This window comes from Panulirus ornatus, chromosome 27 (assembly GCF_036320965.1).
Source record: "Panulirus ornatus isolate Po-2019 chromosome 27, ASM3632096v1, whole genome shotgun sequence".
Classification (NCBI taxonomy): Eukaryota; Metazoa; Arthropoda; class Malacostraca; order Decapoda; family Palinuridae; genus Panulirus; species Panulirus ornatus.
Window position 1 is genome coordinate 4,172,515 of NC_092250.1, and position 17,732 is coordinate 4,190,246.

The following is a 17,732-nucleotide window of genomic DNA, read 5'->3' on the forward strand; positions in this document are numbered from 1 at the left end:
GTTAGGGGGTGAGTTGCTGTAGTCTCCCAAGGAGAGAGCCACTGCAGGGAGTAAAGCACCCTGACACCCTGCTGTCAGGGAGTGAATCGCCGTAATGTCGGGCTTCATTGTCAGTCCTGGAGTGCGCTGACGTCCTGTGTCAGCAGGAAACGTACCAACACGCGCCAGGCTGTGATGTGCTGACGTATATGCCAGCTGGTGAGACATCATTGGAAAAAGCGGCTCTGATGCTATATTCGTTCTTGTTTAACAGGGAGGGAATACCTTACGTTTCTCAGAGAACAAGCCGTCGTAGAGCACTGTCGTACGTCAAGACGTACGTATACATATACTCGTTAACAAGATGCCTTGATTAGAGCACTCAGGTGCCCCTGCTGCTGCCTCGGACACCGTAGAAAAAATAAATCGGTCACGACAGTTCCCATACGTGTCTTGAAAATTCTCGTCGACGAAGGTTGTTTTGGGAAATACCACATTAAAAGCAGGACGAGCATATTGCTCATGTTTTAGTCTGGTCTGTTGACACTCTTCTGTTGATTCTGTGTCCACTTATCATTACACGCTAGGGAAGTACTATAAATACACATGGGGTCATTGAAAACCATTGGCGAAATTTCACTTTCTATGGTGAGTGTGGTAAATGGTGATATAGGTTGGTAGTCCTGGCTACGGTCGTCCTTGGAGATGTTCTATCTATAATCGCGATAAAAAATGTATTTCCAACGTCAAGGACAAAATGTATTCTTAAGATCACATTTTGTCTCAGTCGTGCTTTGCCGTAAAAAGACAAAGTAAAACATTATTTAGAAATTGACTGACGTCAGAAGAGTCGGAATACATTATAAACGTGGACAATGTTTGAATCCGAATTGATACATTGACTCTGACTTGGACGGACTCACGTTCAAAATCTATACTTTATTATTCAACAAAAGTAATTCTCGTGCATAAAGGTTTAGGAACATACGCATATAGCACAAGTACATGGAATATTAGTAAGTATATAGTCAAAAACAAATGTCACCAAACGATAAAAGGCAATGCAAGTCATTTCACTGGATTAAGACAACGCCTTGTCATGGAATGAATTCCCGCTTCTGCTTCGAGATGCCGGACGAGCTCGCTCATTCCGAAACCGAAGAATACTATGTTTCTGGTTCATACGTTCATTTCCTGGGTTGTTGTGGTGAGTGACAGTATCACTTTAAGGGTTCCGGCAAGTGTAGTGGTGGAGGAGGTTTCAGGGTACTAGAGAAGAGGTAAGAATCTGGTCACTGAGACACTCGGGGTAAAACTTAATTTGCTGACACAAATCTTGTGGTGGTGGAAAGGTGAGGATATGTGACCACAGGTGACTGGTCGCCAGCTCTGTAGCTGCCAGCTGGCTTGGTGCTCCCTGCTCGGAGTTGACCGATTTCTGCATAAACAAAGGTCTTATTTCTAGTCAGGTATGAGTAACATTTGTAGATTTATGGTTGTAACCAATGTAGAGTGAGTGGTGAACTATATTTAGGTGTACTCAATGTAATTACAACAGCTAGAAAATGTAGAGAACAATGAACTCGGTAGATAGAGACTTCGAAGCATATTGCTATTCACTCAGGTGACAGCTTATGATTGTTCATCCGGGAACTTGTAACCTGCCATACACGTTATTACAGTTGACATGGTTTTTGTAAATTGATAGTTTAGCTCATCCGAATGACGTTCTTTGTTTTGGATTTGCAAAATACAAACAGTAACTGACCACCGGGTCCTTTTGAAGTTTCGTGTTGCCAGTGAAAGAACTTAGAAATTGTGGTAAGAGTTCGCCCCACTGCCTAATCTCCCCTATATGTGGTCACTTCATCCGTTCTCACACCAGTAAACCACAATAATAATGGCACATTTCCATTATGATTATTTGCTTCTTGGGAGGTTAGGTAAGATTTTCATAGGCTACGGTCGGGTGGGCGGGGAGGTACTGCACTGCGTCAAGGTGAGGTAGGCTAGAATAGGCGGGTGAGTGGTGGCTACCAAAGTGGATCATTGTGAGGTAGGTTTAGGTTCGGTCAGCCGCGAAGCGGTGGTTACTTTACTGGGTCGCGGTGAGGTAGCCCAGAAATGGCAGATGAGTGGTGGCTTCTGTACTGAGTTATGGTGAGGTAGGTTTGGTTGGCTGGCCTGGGAACGGTAGCTCGTTTACTGGACCGCATCGATGTTGGCTTGGGTGAATCGGAGAGATGAGAGGTTGGTGCTCAGAGGTCGCATGATCTCTCTCCTTGAAAATGTGTTCTCCATACTGGGCATCGCACATGAAGTTGTCCTGTCCTTCAACACCATGAAGTGGAATAGAAGAAGGTCGGAGAGCGGTAACCTTAACGACTTAATATAAGTTATAAGAGTGTGTGAAAAGGAGTGGAATGTGGCAGAAATGGTGAACGATGTATAGAGAATGAAATACCTGCATCGGAGTTTATTATCAGCCAAATCCGAAGTGTCTGTTCACAGGTAACTATATATGGGTATGGCTAAGCTTTGATAACGATGAAGTAGGCAATATTTTTGGAAATATTTCAGTCATTATTGTAACCTCATTTTCATATCAAAGGTATTACGTAAATTATAAAAGTTGAGATTAGGCTTACAGGCCATATAGGTTATTACAGTTATATGGTTATTTGCCTCAATTAGCAGTTTAGCTCAGCATGGGAATAATGACTGCTAAAGTTTTATGTCTGCAGTATACAAACAATGAGACCAGCTTTTGAAGCTCCTTTTGCTGGTAAATGATGACATGCAGTTGCATAGTGTTTACCCTAAATTTTCACAGAACAAGAATAGTAAGGATAACATTGCTAGTTAGAGGTTTTTGTCCTCGCAGCTGCCACCAATTTTAAGCAAATATTCAAAGATGGATGATCATAGATTGATCTATAATGTACCCATGACTTCAGCTCTATCATAACCCACACATAAACACTGGTAGTTGATATATACAACATGTAATTTAAGTTAATGTTGATAAAAATATGCCGAAATGTGTTCGTTGAAATGGAAATTAAGACACAGTTCATTTCCAGACTTCCAGTCAAACAACGGGTTGGATATGGTGACCTTCCGACCACCGTAGAGGACCACGTCACCCTCAGTCGCCTGCTGACATCGCAAGACGGAGGGAGGAAGCCGTCATGACAGCCCTCAAGCGTCTTGCCTCAAGGAGGGTGGTACCTCCTTCACTTGTTAGTTTGGTAGTGGGGTAAACCTTCGTCGAGTCAAGGAGGGTGGTACCTCCTTCTCGTGTTAGTTTGGTAGTTTGGTAAATCTTCGTTGAGTCAAGGAGGGTTGTACCTCCATCACGTGTAAGTTTGGTAGTGGGGTAAACCTTCGTCGAGTCATGGAGGGTGGTACTTCCTTCACGTGTAAGTTTGATAGTGGGGTAAACCTTCGTCGAGTCAAGGAGGGTGGTATCTACTTCACATGTAAGTTTGATAGGGGGATAAACCGTCGAGTCAAGGAGGGTGGTACCTCCTTCACGTGTAAGTTTGATAGTGGGGTAAACCTTCGTCGAGTCGAGGGTGGTACCTCCTTCAAGTGTAAGTTTGATAGGGGGATAAACTGTCGAGTCAAGGAGGGTGGTACCTCCTTCACGTGTAAGTTTTGTAGAGGTTAAATCTTCGTCGAGTCGAGGCGTGAACCACCGACATAAATAATTGACATGACGGTATGTGGCAGACTGGAACCCTCCCTCCGACTTATGTCAGGATAGGGAGCATTTGGTTCCTTAGGGAGCGCTATGCTCTCAGGTTATTGCTAGCTGGGAAGCCATAGTTTTGTCAGGGAGTGATTTGCCGTAGCATCTTAGAGAGAGAGAGATAGAGAGAGAGAGATAGAGAGAGAGAGAGAGAGAGAGAGAGAGAGAGAGAGAGAGAGAGAGAGAACGAACTCAGCGCGTGGCAGTAAGACACTGTTTTGTGTTCGGGAATGACTCGCTCGTTATGATGTGTCAGGCATCTTGGTCTGTCTTGGAGTGATCTGCCGCCGTGTATCAGGAAGGAAAGTGCCAATGCGCCAGGACATTAGGTCGAGACGCATGTCAGCTGGTGAGATGGTCGTTTGAAAGTGAACGGCTTTGATGTTAGGGGACGCGTTGGGCGTTGTTGTTTCATTGTTGAGGGGGGAGAGAACCTCTCGTCGTGTGCCAGAGAACAACAGGCCGCAGTGGTAAACTATCGTACATCGGGGCATAATCCCACGACGTGTGCTCAAATCGAAGCCACTGACGTCTGTCACGGAGTGAGTAGCGTTCCTCCACCGTCAGATAGGTAGCCGCCCTTGTGTGCCAGGGAGTTGGTGAGAATAGTGTGTTCTAGAGTGAGGTGCCAACATGTGCTAGAGACGGAGCCAGACAATCTGTCAGTGTGAGCAGCCATTCTTTGCCACGATAGTTTGTTAGGAAGTGAGCAGCAGTTTTGTGTCGCCACTGTAGTAGTGTGAGACAGAAAGCCAGCCTTGTGCATCAGGGAGTTAATCATGTATTGTCGTGGTGTGAACTACCCACGTACGTTAGAAACAGAGCTACTGACGTGTTTTTGCCTCTGAAGCGTGTGTGTCAGGCAGGAAGTAATGATAACGGAGTTAGGCAATGTAGTGTATCTTGGAGTGAGCTACCAATGTGTATGAGATACGATGCCACTGTCGTCTGTCAGGGAGCGAGCAGTGTTTTTAGTGTGTCAGGTAGGAAACCATACCTTTGTGTGTCAGAGAGAGAGAATCGAATTTGGTCTGCCATGAAGTGAGCTACCGACACACGTGTGTTAGAGACGAAGCTCATCAATGACTGTTGGAGAGTGAGTAAAGTTTTTGAGTTCGTCGAAGTGATGTGTGGTGAAGTAAGCTACCGACGTGTATCAGAGACTGAGCCACCGATGCCTGTCGATAGTGAGTAACGCTTCCTTTTCACCTTTATAGTGTGTCGGGTAGGAATCCGCAATGTATGTGTGTAAACGTATTAGTCGAAGTAGGTTGTCGAGAAATGAACCAACGACGCCAAACTAAAGCGTTCCTTTAGGACATTTGATCCAGCTAATGCCAGACGATTATTTTCAACTTACTTGGTTTATGGGTTGTGAAAGTAAAGATCTACATCCAGACTTATATTCAGGCTAACGCTAGACTGTTTTATATAGGTTTTGTGGGGCACATAGGATATCAGAGTACAGTTTTTACCTTGAGAATTTTCTTCTGGCCTAACGCTTGTGCGGGCTTCATGGGTCATCAAAGTAAAGCTGCTCATTGGTAACTTTACTCTGGCTTAGCCAGACGATTTTATTTAGCTGTTGAGGGCACCACAGGTTATCAAAGCAAAGCTTTACTCTTGAGTTTATGCTGACCAGTGCCAAACGATATTTTGCAGCTCTATCGAGCTCCAAGGGTCATCAAAATAGGATTCACCTAGGGAATTATATATTTGTGGTCGATGACTTGCGTTTATATTTAGCTTTTAGAGAGTGATATGAGCTTTAGGTATTAGGCAGAAGGTTGTTTGTTAGGGAGCGAGTTGCCGGAGTCTCCCAGGGAGAGAGCCACTGCAGGGAGTAAAGCACCGACGCGTGGCGGTGGCTGACACCCTACTGTCAGAGTGTGAATTGCCAGCATGTGTTAGGCGTAGTCGTCAATCTTGGAGTGTACTGACGTCCTGTATCAGGAGAAAATGGGCCAACACGCTCCAGGATATGAGGTGCTGACGTATGTCATCTGGTGAGACGTCATTGGAAAAAGCGGCTTTGATGCTTCAGGGAGTGAGCCGTTCCTGTTTTACAGCGAGCGAATACCTTATGTGTGTCAGAGAACAGGCCATCTTAGTGCAATATCATACATTGGACGTATATGTATATACTCGTTACTAAGATGTCTTGATTAGGGCATTCAGATGACCCTTCTGCCTGGGACACTCCACAAAAAAGTAAATCAATCAGGACAGTTGGCATACGTGGCTTGGAAATTTCCGTCGACAAATGTTGTTTCAGGAAATACCACATTAAAAGCAGGACGAGTATATTGCTCATGTTTTAGTGTGGTATGTTTACACTCTTCTGTTGATTCTGTGTCCACCTCTCATTGCACGTTAGGGAAGTACTCCATGAACATAATGTGGTTATTGAAAACCATCGACGCAATTCCACTTTCTATGGTGAGTGTGATAAATGGTGAAATAGATTGTTAGTCCTGGCTACGGTCGTCCTGGCAGATGTTTTATCTATAAATCGTGATAAAAATGTCGTTGAATTTCCACCATCAAGGACAAAATGTGTTCTTAAGATTAGTTTTTTTTTCAGTCGTGGTTGACCAAAGAAAGACAAACAAGTAAAACATTGTTTAGAAATTGACTGATATCAGAAGAGTCGGAATACATTATAAACGTGGACGATGTCTGAATCCGAATTGTTACATTGGCACTGACATGGACGGACTCACGTTTACACTATACATTATTAACAAAAATAATTTTCCCGCATAGATTTTTTAGTAACATGTGCATGTAGTACAATTACATGGAATATTAGTAAGTGTATAGTCAAAAGCGAACGTTACAAAATGATAAAAGGCCATGCAAGTCATTTCACTGGATTGAGACAACGCTTTGCGATACAATGAAGCCCTGCTTCTCCCTGGAGATGGCGGACGAGTGCGTTTATTGCGGAATCGAAGATTATTATGTTTCTGGTTCATACGTTCATTTCCTGGGTTGTTGTGGTGAGTGACAGTATCGCGTTAAGGGTTCCGGCAAGTGTAGTGGTGGAGGAGGTTTCAGGGTACTAGAGAAGAGGTAAGAATCTGGTCACTGAGACACTCGGGGTAAAACTCAATTTGCTGACACAAGTCTTGTGGTGGTGGAAAGGTGAGGATATGTGACCACAAGTGACTGGTCGCCAGCTCGGTAGTTGCCAGCTGGGTTCGTGCTCCCGGCTCTGAGTTGACTGATTTCTGCATAAACAAAGGTCTTATTTCTAGCCAGGTAAGAGTAACATTTGTAGATTTATGGTTGTAACCAATGTAGAGTGAGTGGTGAACTATAGTTAGGTGTACTTAATGTAATTACAACAGGTAGAAAATGTAGAGAACAATGAACTCTGTAGACAGACTTCGAAGTATATTGGTATTCACTCAGGTGACAGCTTATGATTGTTCATCCTGGAACGTGTAACCCGCCATGGACGTTAATACAGTTAATATGGTTTTGGTAAATTGATAGTTTAGCTCATTCGAATGACGTTCTTTTTGGATATGCAAAATACAAACAGTAGCAGACCACCGGGTCCCTTTGAAGTTTCGTGTTGCCAGTGAAAGAAATTAGAAATTGTGGTAAGAGTTCGCCCCACTGCCTAACCTCCCCTATACATGGTCACTTCATGTGTTCTCACACCAGCAGACCACAATAATAATGGCACATTTCCATTATAATTATCTGCTTGGGAGGTTAGGTAAGATTTTCATAGGCTACGGTCGGGTGGGCGGGGAGGTACTGCACTGGGTCAAGGTGAGATAGGCTAGAATAGGCGGGTGAGTGGTGGCTACCAAAGTGGATCGTTGTGAGGTAGGTTCGGTTTAGGTTCGGTCAGCCGCGAAGTGGTGGTTACTGTACTGGGTCGCGGTGAGGTAGCCCAGAAATGGCAGATGAGTGGTGGCTTCTGTACCGAGTTATGGTGAGGTAGGTTGGGTTGGCTGGCCTGGGAACGGTAGCTCGTCTACTGGACCGCGGCGAGGTTGGCTAGGGTGAATCTGAGAGATGAGAGGTTGGTGCTCAGAGGTCGCATGATCACTCTCCTTGATAATGTGTTCTCCATACTGGGCATCGCACATGAAGTTGAGCTGTTCTCCAACACCATGAAGTGGAATAGAAGAAGGTTGGAGAGCGGTAACCTTAACGACTTAATGTAAGTTATAAGTGTGTGAAAAGGTGTGGAACATGGCAGCAGTGGTGAATGATGTATAGAGAATGAAATACCTGCATCGGAGTTTATTATCAGCCAAATCCGAAGTGTCTGTTCGCGGGTAACTATATATGGGTATGCGTAAGTTTTGATTAACAATGAAGTAGGCAATATATTTGAAAATATTTGTCATTATTGTAACCTCATTTTCATATTAAAGGCATTACGTAGATTGTAAGTTATGAAATTAGGCTTTTAACTATCTAAACTTGATAATTGAAATTTAGATTTTCAATTCAGGGAACTGAGTGTCCATTCTTTGTGAACATGGTTGTATTTTATTGTTGGCAGAGAGAACATGAGCGGCAGAGGCAACCCCCTCCAGCGAACGTGATGGGCATAAGACGTTTTTCCGTTGAGCCGCAGGCTAATTTTGCACGACAAAGGAACACATCACAGAACTCCCGCGAGGAATGAACGCCTGAGGGAACAGCACATTGAGTGAAACAAAATCTGGTCTGAAGCAGTGTTCACGGAGGAGATGTGTATACCCAACTCTCATGGTAAGGTTCACAGCTGGAGGAGGAACTGTAACCGATATGACGTTGAGAACTTGTTGTTCAAAGACGTAGAACGGCATAGTTATAGTAACCAGAAATTCATGTTGGTAACCAAAACTTGATATCCTGTTTATAAACCACTATTGATATAAATCTTGCTGAATCACTACAATAAGCGTTAAAATCATAATGTTTCGCAGGCACATATGACCGAGCCAGCATGAGCGAGGAGGCCCCGTTCATATCACTTTACATGTTTCATGTAGAGGAGAGTGACATTACATGGCCTGGGTGACGTTTTCCACATTGGAGGTTGCTTTACTGCAACGACTGTTCCAGTAAGTGCTGGAGGAACGTTTCTACCGTCTCTGCGAGCGAGGAGTTTACCTCTCCATGCCTGGCCTGTCATTTCTATTAACGATTGGTGCCCCGTCCACACTGCTCGTGCCGTTCAACGCTGGTACTTAGGAACAAGACACCCTGTAGCTCCTGGACAAGCCAGCAATGAACAGACCAAATTATCATTGAACATGTTTGGGCAAAAATGGTGTACACCTGGCAATCAGGTGACAAGATGACTAGCCATCAACTACTGAACCACGTCCACGCCTTTCAGGAACTCTGTAGGCTGGGCGGTGTATTAAATTGTACCTAAAAATTGGGTTTCATTTGTCTTTATAAATTGATTGGTTTATTATTGCTTAATACATATAAGTGTCAATAATAAGCATAAGACAATGTATACTTTTACGATATGTAGAGGAAAATGTATGTTTGATTTATTCACGTTATGAAGGTTGTTCATGTCGCCAGTATATTCTGTTTCGTCTTTCCAACTGTAAGGAACGATTAACGTTTGATAACGATTGCAATAAAATATTTGGTTGATTGTGTTTATGTATATTGTTTTCATGATGTATTGAATGTCGAACCTCCCACAACACACAACAACGCATCAGTGTGATTCGAAAGAAGAGTCGTCAGTGAAGAGAGAGAAGTTAATGATTTCAGTATTGGCCAACTTTACCGCTGACGAATGATGGAGTGTATCAATATCCTGCTTACGAAAAGGACAGGCAGGAGTGTTCATGCAAATATCGTATTATTACGGGGAAATCGTGTGGCATAATTGTAACCTATTTGCAGAATTGATATCATCAGTGTTCAGTTAAAAATATATCTTGCTGCTCAGATACTTGACCGTACTACTGCAGCACTTGGTTCAGTGGTTTGCATTAACCACTTGCAGCCTTCACCTACCTCAGCTTTATAGATATCACACCCTCTCCAACTGAAATGTCCGAGGTACATTTTGATTGTTAGGATAATGAATGAGGATGAATGTCACAAGTCGATCATCGTAGAAATTGGTGGTTTGGAAATGATTTTCTTTTTATCCACGAAGGATAATGACCCTATAATTGTATACATTTTTTTTGATTTTATTTTGCTTTGTCGCTGTCTCCTGCGTTAGCGAGGTAGCGCAAGGAAACAGACGAAAGAATGGCCCAACCCACCCACATACACATGTATATACATACACGTCCACACACGCAAATATACATACCTATACATCTCAACGTATACATATATATACACACACATATACATATATACACATGTACATAATTCATACTGTTTGCCTTTATTAATTTCCATTGCCACCTCGCCACACATGAAATAACAACCCCCTCCCCCCTCATGTGTGCGAGGTAGCACTAGGAAAAGACAACAAAGGCCACATTCGTTCACACTCAGTCTCTAGCTGTCATGTAATAATGCACCGAAATCACAGCTCCCTTTCCACATCCAGGCCCCACAGAACTTTCCATGGTTTACCCCAGATGCTTCACATGCCCAGGTCCAATCCATTGACAGCACGTCGACCCCGGTATACCACATCGTTTCAATTCACTCTATTCCTTGCACGCCTTTCACCCTCCTGTATGTTCAGGCCCCGGTCACTCAAAAGCTTTTTCACTCCATCTTTCCACCTCCAATTTGGTCTCCCACTTCTCCTTGTTCCCTCCACTTCTGACACATATATCCTCTTGGTCAATCTTTCCTCACTCATTCTCTCCATGTGACCAAACCACTTCAAAAGACCCTCTTCTGTTCTCAACCACACTCTCTTTATTGCCACACATCTCTCTTACCCTTACATTACTTACTCGATCAAACCACCTCACACCACATATTGTCCTCAAACATCTCATTTTCAGCACATCTATCCTCCTGCGCACAGCTCTATCCATAGCCCACGCCTCGCAACCATATAACATTGGTGGAACCACTATTCCTTCAAACGTACCCATTTTTGCTTTCCGAGATGATGTTCTCGACTTCCACACATTCTTCAAGGCTCACAGAATTTTCGCCCCCTCCCCCACCCTATGATTCACTTCCGCTTCCATAGTTCCATCCGCTGCCAAACCCAGTCCCAGATATCTAAAAACACTTCACTTCCTCCAGTTTTTCTCCATTCAAACTTACCTCCCAATTGACTTGACTCCTCAACCCTACTGTACCTAATAACCTTGCTCTTATTCACGTTTACTCTCAACTTTCTTCTTTCACTTTACCAAACTCAGTCACCAGCTTCTGCAGTTTCTCGCATGAATCAGCCACCAGCGCTGTATCATCAACGAACAACAACTGACTCGCTTCCCAAGCTCTCTCATCCACAACAGACTGCATACTCCCCCCTCTTTCCAAAACTCTTGCATTCACCTCCCTAACAACCCCATCCATAAACAAATTAAACAACCATTGAGACATCACACACCCCTGCCGCAAACCTACACTCACTGAGAACCAATCACTTTCCTCTCTTCCTACACGTACACATGCCTTACATCCTATATAAAAACTTTTCACTGCTTCTAACAACTTGCCTCCCACACCATATATTCTTAGTACCTTCCACAGAGCATCTCTATCAACTCTATCATATGCCTTCTCCAGATCCATAAATGCTACATACAAATCCATTTGCTTTTCTAAGTATTTCTCACATACATTCTTCAAAGCAAACACCTGATCCACACATCCTCTACCACTTCTGAAACCACACTGCTCTTCCCCAATCTGATGCTCTGTACATGCCTTCACCCTCTCAATATATACCACAAATATAGAAAAAAAAAATTCTGTTTCACAAACCTTCAGCATAAAAGTATGGGTATATATAAAGGAGAAAGTATGGATAACTTCGGTAGACTTACTGTACCACAAAAGCAATAATGGTTTATATGAAGGAATTGGAAGGAAATATTTCGGTCCAATATGGAAACTGGTTATAAAAGGGATAATTTGTGCTAATATGAAATTTTGCAAAGAAAAAATGTACAAAGATAGACCTGTGTTCCCAATAGTACGAAGCATATTAATTTTCATTAGAATGAGGGTATCACATAACATCTAAAATGCAGAAGCTTAAACATTTTTGCAGATACAAAAGAAAAGTATATTAATTTCCGTACGTTCTCAACAATGCACTATTGTATGTTTACAAGCAATGGCTTGATACTTTTTTCATCCCCATGCAGGTCTTATTTGAGTTGTTTTGATATAAATTTTTGCACCGTTTTTGATGTTATTAACAGGTGTTGTATTTGGCAATCATTTTATTCATTTACTCTACTATAATGTCAGGCAGACATTATAAGATCAATTTACTTCAATTTGAACCCTATTCTAATAATTGCGTATATTCTCTTTTTTCATCTTTGTGTGTTTGTTCGCAAGATCCTGTATTTCGCTTTACAAAATTATAGGAAATATAAACTGACTCTGCATATTACTACCTGTGTTTTTGTTTTCAACGAGTATGACTGAATATATTTCCATGTAGATAGAAATACTCTTGCATATCAGTTTGTTATACCTTGAAAGAATTATCTTAATTTGTAAGACTTGATAACTATTTTACATCCATGTACAATGCACTATTGAGTTCTTTAAAGACTATAATATATTACTGTCTGTGTTTATATTTTAAGCAGATTTATGACTGCTTGTGATTATATGTGAATTTCGATATGCATGCATTTCACACGGTTACACTTTGATATCCTATTTTGTATTACTGCATGCATGTGTGTACGCATGTACATACAGTCTATCACATGGTGAAAAAAATGTTCTGATATATATTTATCAATACTGTATTCCACCAAATATCACACGATAATTTGTTTCCTTTTATCACAATATTCAAGAATAAGGTGAAATGTAAGAGTATTAGGGAAATCTAAATTACCATAAATTACCAGCACAAACCGAAGATAGGATCATGACATGTATACATAGTTACTAATTCATATCAGCACTAGCAAAGAATTTTGTGTAAGTTAACATAATGTCAGTTTGTATTAAGTCTTATCATTGCTAAGGCAAAACATAACATTTATACCACACAAAGTACAGTAAAAGACTTTATTCCCTGCAGAATTATGGCAGATTTGAATATCTTGCAATTACTTTTAAGGTTCTCGTTTTCTTTGATAGTTAAGCTCTGTTTCCCGTTTTCGAATAGTTCTTGATTCGCCCCCAGATGGCGTTACTGCAAGCATCATAAAAATTAGTATGTCAAAGTCTGAAATTGCGCTTCTTTGTATATGTTTCTTGCTGCTGAGCTCGGCCGCCATTTTTAGTCTTCTCTGTGTCGGTGCCAAAGACGGATGTATTCTTATGCTGTATTTCAAGTCTGTGTTGCTTGATGTATTGGTGTCTACTCTTATTTTTGGTAAGTCGGACTTTCCTTAGCACTATGGCAATGTTTCTGTGCATTTTTCCTTGACAAGTGAGGCTTCCTTGAGCTTTTATTCGATGTATCAATTCGTAGGAAGGATTACACAGCTCCTAGTTAGGACGCCATTTTGGTTTCGTTTAGAATGCCATGATCAACACTCTTCTTTGTCCTCCTATCCTCCGTTAACCTTCATTGCTTTCTTTGGATTATTCACTTATATTCAGATGTGTTTATTGGACATATGTGAAGTGCTGTGTCTGGTAGACATGCATGTTTATTGCTTTTTAAGTGTGGAACAGTGCTTATAGAGGTGTTTTTTCACTCGAAGTGTTTACAAGGAAGTGTTTTTTTAAACTTGGTGCAATTCGTTATGTTTCCGTGTGCTCAGTGTGTGAAAAGGAGTGGAACATAGCAGCAATGGTGAATGATGTATAGAGAATGAAATACCTGCATCGGAGTTTATTAGCAGCCAAATCCGAAGTGTCTGTTCGCGGGTAACTATATATGGGTATGGCTAAGTTGTGATAACAATGAAATAGGCAATATATTTGAAAATATTTGTCATTAACCTCATTTTCATATTAAAGGTATTACGTAGATTATAAGTTATGAAATTAGGCTCCTTTTTTAGGCTCCTTTTGCTGGTAAATGATGACATGCAGTTGCATGTTTACCCTAAATTTTCACAGAACAAGAATAGTAAGGATAACCTTGCTAGTGAGAGGTTTTTGTCCTCGTAGTTGCCACCCATTTTAAGCAAATATTCAAAGATGGATGATAATAGATTAATCTATAATGTACCCATGACTTCAGCTCTATCATAACCCACAAATACTGGTAGATGTTATATACATGTCGTAATTTAACTTAATTAAAATATGCCGTAATGTGTTCAAGTTGAAATAGAAATTAAGACATCGTCCATTTCCATAATTCCAGTTAAACAACGGGTTGGATATGATGACCTTCCGACCACCGTCGAGGACCACGTCACCCTCAGTCGTCTACTGACATCGCAAGAGGGAGGGAGGAAGCAGTCATGACAGCACTCGTCTTGCCTCAAGGAGGATTGTACCTCCTTCACGTGTAAGTTTGGTAGTGGGGTAAACCTTCGTCGGGTCAAGGAGGGTGGTACGTCCTTCACGTGTATGAAAAACATCGCAAAAAATTAGTATGTCAAAGTCTGAAATTTGCGCTTCTTTGTATATGTTTCTTGCTGCTGAGCTCTGCCGCCATTTTTAGTCTTCTCTGTCGGTTCCAAAGACGGATGTGTTTTTACGCTCTGTATTTCCAGTCTGTGTTGCCTGATGTCTTGGTATCTACTCTTCTTTTTGGTAAGTCAGACTTTCCTTAGCACTAAGGCAATGTTTGTGCATTTTTCCTTGACAAGTGGGGCTTGCTTGAGCTTTTATTCGACGTATCAATACTTTGGAAGGATTACACAGCTCCTAGCTAGGACGCCATTTTTGTTTCGTTTAGAATGCCATGATCAACACTTTTCTTTCAGCCCTCCTATCTTCCGTTAACCTTCACTGCTTTCTTTGGATTATTCACTTATATTCAAATTTTGTGTGTGTTTATTGAACATATGCGAAGTGCTGCGTCTGGTAGACATACATATTTATTGCTTTTTAAGTGTGCAACAGCGCTTATAGGGGTGTTTTTCACTTGAAGTGTTTACAAGGAAGTGATTTTTACTTAGGGCAATGCGTTCTTATGTTTCAATTGTGCTCAGGGCTGGGATCAAAGTAAAGTGTATTATCTTCAGTGGCTCACTCTGATTATTCTTAGAGACCATCCCCCCAGCTGTCGCAAAGGCGCGGACACTGTTGCTTCGTTGCCAGCGAACTTCATTGGTTCGTGGGTTCTGAAACTTAGTTCTACCGTTCTAATTTACCTTTCGAAGGGGTCAAAAATTGGCAGCTAGCCTCTTGAGAGCCCGAACAACAACCTCTTTTTATTTTGTGGGCCAGTAACCAGTGTTAAGAGGGAGGGTTTCCTCTAGTGCGTCTGCCTAGTTCATAGTTAGACAAAGCTAATGAGATTCGCTGACCCTTGCGTTCTGCTTGGCTTTCAAACCTTAGAATTGGGCTTCGCAAATTCTGGTAAATGTTGGGTTCTTTGCTGTTTTATGATTTGCCAATTTTAGGTGCTTGGAGCCTTAGTTGTGTAAAACGCTTCAATTCTCTAAGACTTTCAAAACGGCAAGTTTTGAACATTGAGGCCAATAAAACATCGTTATGATAGTCTCACTAATAAAACTTTGCATATATGGAGTTTAGCTAAATAAAATAAGAATTCCAAAGGATCAACATGCTCGAATACGTCAGTTAGGCAAGATATCACTGCTCCGAAGCGGTGGTAGCCATAACTACATGCGCAGCGACATTGCGCAGGACATGTGCAATCGTTGGTGTTCCGACTCTGTCGCGTGCCAGCTACTAACATGTTCGGAGCTGTAGTCGTTCTTTCAGAGCTAGTTGTTACTGCTTTTCCCTGCGTTGTCGCTACCCTTGCTTTGTTTTGAAGGGTTTTGAAATTTGTTCAATATATTTCATGATGTATTGAATGTCGAACCTCACACAACGCATAAGTGTGATACGAACGAAGAGTCGTCACTGAAGAGAAATTGATGATTTCGGTATCGGCCAACTTTATCGCTGACGAGTGATGGAGTGTATCAATATCCTGCTTACGAGAAGGACAGGCAGGAGTGTTCATGCAAATATCGTATTATAACGGGGAAATCGTGTGGCATAATTGTAACCTATTTGCAGAATTGATATCACCAGTGTTAAAAATATATCTTGCTGCTCAGATACTTGACCGTACTACTGCAGCACTTGGTTCAGTGGTTTGCATTAACCACTTGCAGCCTTCATCTACCTCAGCTTTATAGATATCACACCCTCTCCAACTGAAATGTCCGAGGTACATTTTGATTGTTAGGATAATGAATGAGGATGAATGTCACAAGTCGATCATCGTGGAAGTTGATGGTTTGGAAATAAGATTTTTTTTCATCTGCGAAGGATAATGACTCTATAATTGTATACATGTACCACAAATATAGAAAAAAAAAAACATTGTTCTGTTAGCCTTCAGCATGAAATTACGGGTATATATAAAGTTATGGGTAACTTCGGTAGACTTACTGTACCACAAAAGTAATAATGGTTTATATGAAGGAATTGGAAGGAAATATTTTGGTACAATATGGAAACTGGTTATAAAAGGGATACTTTGTGCCAATATTAAATTTTGCAGAGGAAAAACGTACAAAAATAGGCCTATTTTCCCAATAGTACGAAGCATATTTCTATTAGAAAGAGGGTATCTCATAACATCTAAAATGCAGAAACTTAAACATTTTTGCAGATGCAAAAGAAAAGTATATTCCGTACGTTCTCAACAATGCACGATTGTATGTTTACCAGCAATGTCTTGATACTTTTTTCATTACCATGTAGGTCTTATTTGCATTTTGATATAAGTTTTTGCACCGTTTTTGATAACATGTGTATTTGGCAATCCTTATATTCATTCACTTTACTGTTAGGCTGACATTATAAGATTAATCTACCCAATTTGAGCCTTATTCTAATGTTTTCATGTTCTCTTGTTTCATCTTTGTTTTTGTTCGCAGTGCTGCGTCTGGTAGACTTACATATTTATTGCTTTTTAAGTGCGGAACAGCGCTTATAGGGGTGCTTTTCACTCGGTGAAGTGTTTACAAGGAAGTGTTTTTTAAACTTAGTGCAATGCGTTCTTATGATTCCGTGTGCTCAGTGCTGGGATCAAAGTAAAGTGTATTATCTTCAGTGGCTCACTCTGATTATTGTTAGAGACCAGCCCCGCAGCAGTCGCAAAGGCGCGGACACTGTTGCTTCGTTGCCAGCGAACTTCATTGGGTCGTGGGTTCTGAAACTTAGTTCTACCGTTCTAATTTGCCTTTCGAAGGGGCCAAAATTGGCAGCCAGCCTCTTGAGAGCCCGAACAACAAGCTCTTTTCTTTTTGTGGGCCAGTAACCAGTGTTAAGAGGGAGGGTTTCCTCTAGTGCGTCTGCCTAGTTCATAGTTAGACAAAGCTAATGAGATTCGCTGACCCTTGCGTTCTGCTTAGCTTTCAAACCTTAGAATTGGGCTTCGCAAATTCTGGTAAATGTTGGGTTCTTTGCTGTTTTATGATTTGCCAATTTTAGGTGCTTAGTGCCTTAGTTGTGTAAAACGCTTCAATTCTCTTAAGACTTTCAAAACGGCAAGTTTTGAACATCATTGAGGCCAATAAAACATCGTATTAATCGTCTCACTAATAAAACTTTGCATATATGGAGTTTAGCTAAATAAAATAAGAATTCCAAAGGATCAGCATGCTCGAATACGTCAGTTAGGCAAGATATCACTGCTCCGTAGCGGTGGTAGCCATAACTACATGCGCAGCGACATTGCGCAGGACATGTGCAATCGTTGGTGTTCCGACTCTGTCGCGTGCCAGCTACTAACATG

The 17,732-nt window shown here is 41.5% G+C and overlaps 2 long non-coding RNA genes across 4 annotated transcripts; both read left to right on the plus strand.

The window, feature by feature from the left end:
* Positions 1 to 1,179: 1,179 nt before the first annotated feature.
* On the plus strand, positions 1,180 to 9,366 carry LOC139757554 (uncharacterized). 3 transcript variants are annotated; one of them, XR_011714659.1, is made up of 4 exons: positions 1,180 to 1,259; positions 3,063 to 3,221; positions 8,265 to 8,476; positions 8,674 to 9,366. It is a non-coding gene; the product is annotated as an uncharacterized lncRNA (long non-coding RNA). The 3 variants fall into 3 exon arrangements; XR_011714660.1 differs by lacking the exons at positions 1,180 to 1,259; positions 3,063 to 3,221 and adding an exon at positions 3,652 to 6,997; XR_011714661.1 differs by lacking the exons at positions 1,180 to 1,259; positions 3,063 to 3,221 and adding an exon at positions 3,655 to 6,808.
* A 3,761-nt stretch (positions 9,367 to 13,127) lies between these two features.
* Positions 13,128 to 15,689, plus strand: LOC139757555 (uncharacterized). The gene is made up of 2 exons (XR_011714662.1): positions 13,128 to 13,220; positions 14,166 to 15,689. It is a non-coding gene; the product is annotated as an uncharacterized lncRNA (long non-coding RNA).
* Positions 15,690 to 17,732: the final 2,043 nt, after the last annotated feature.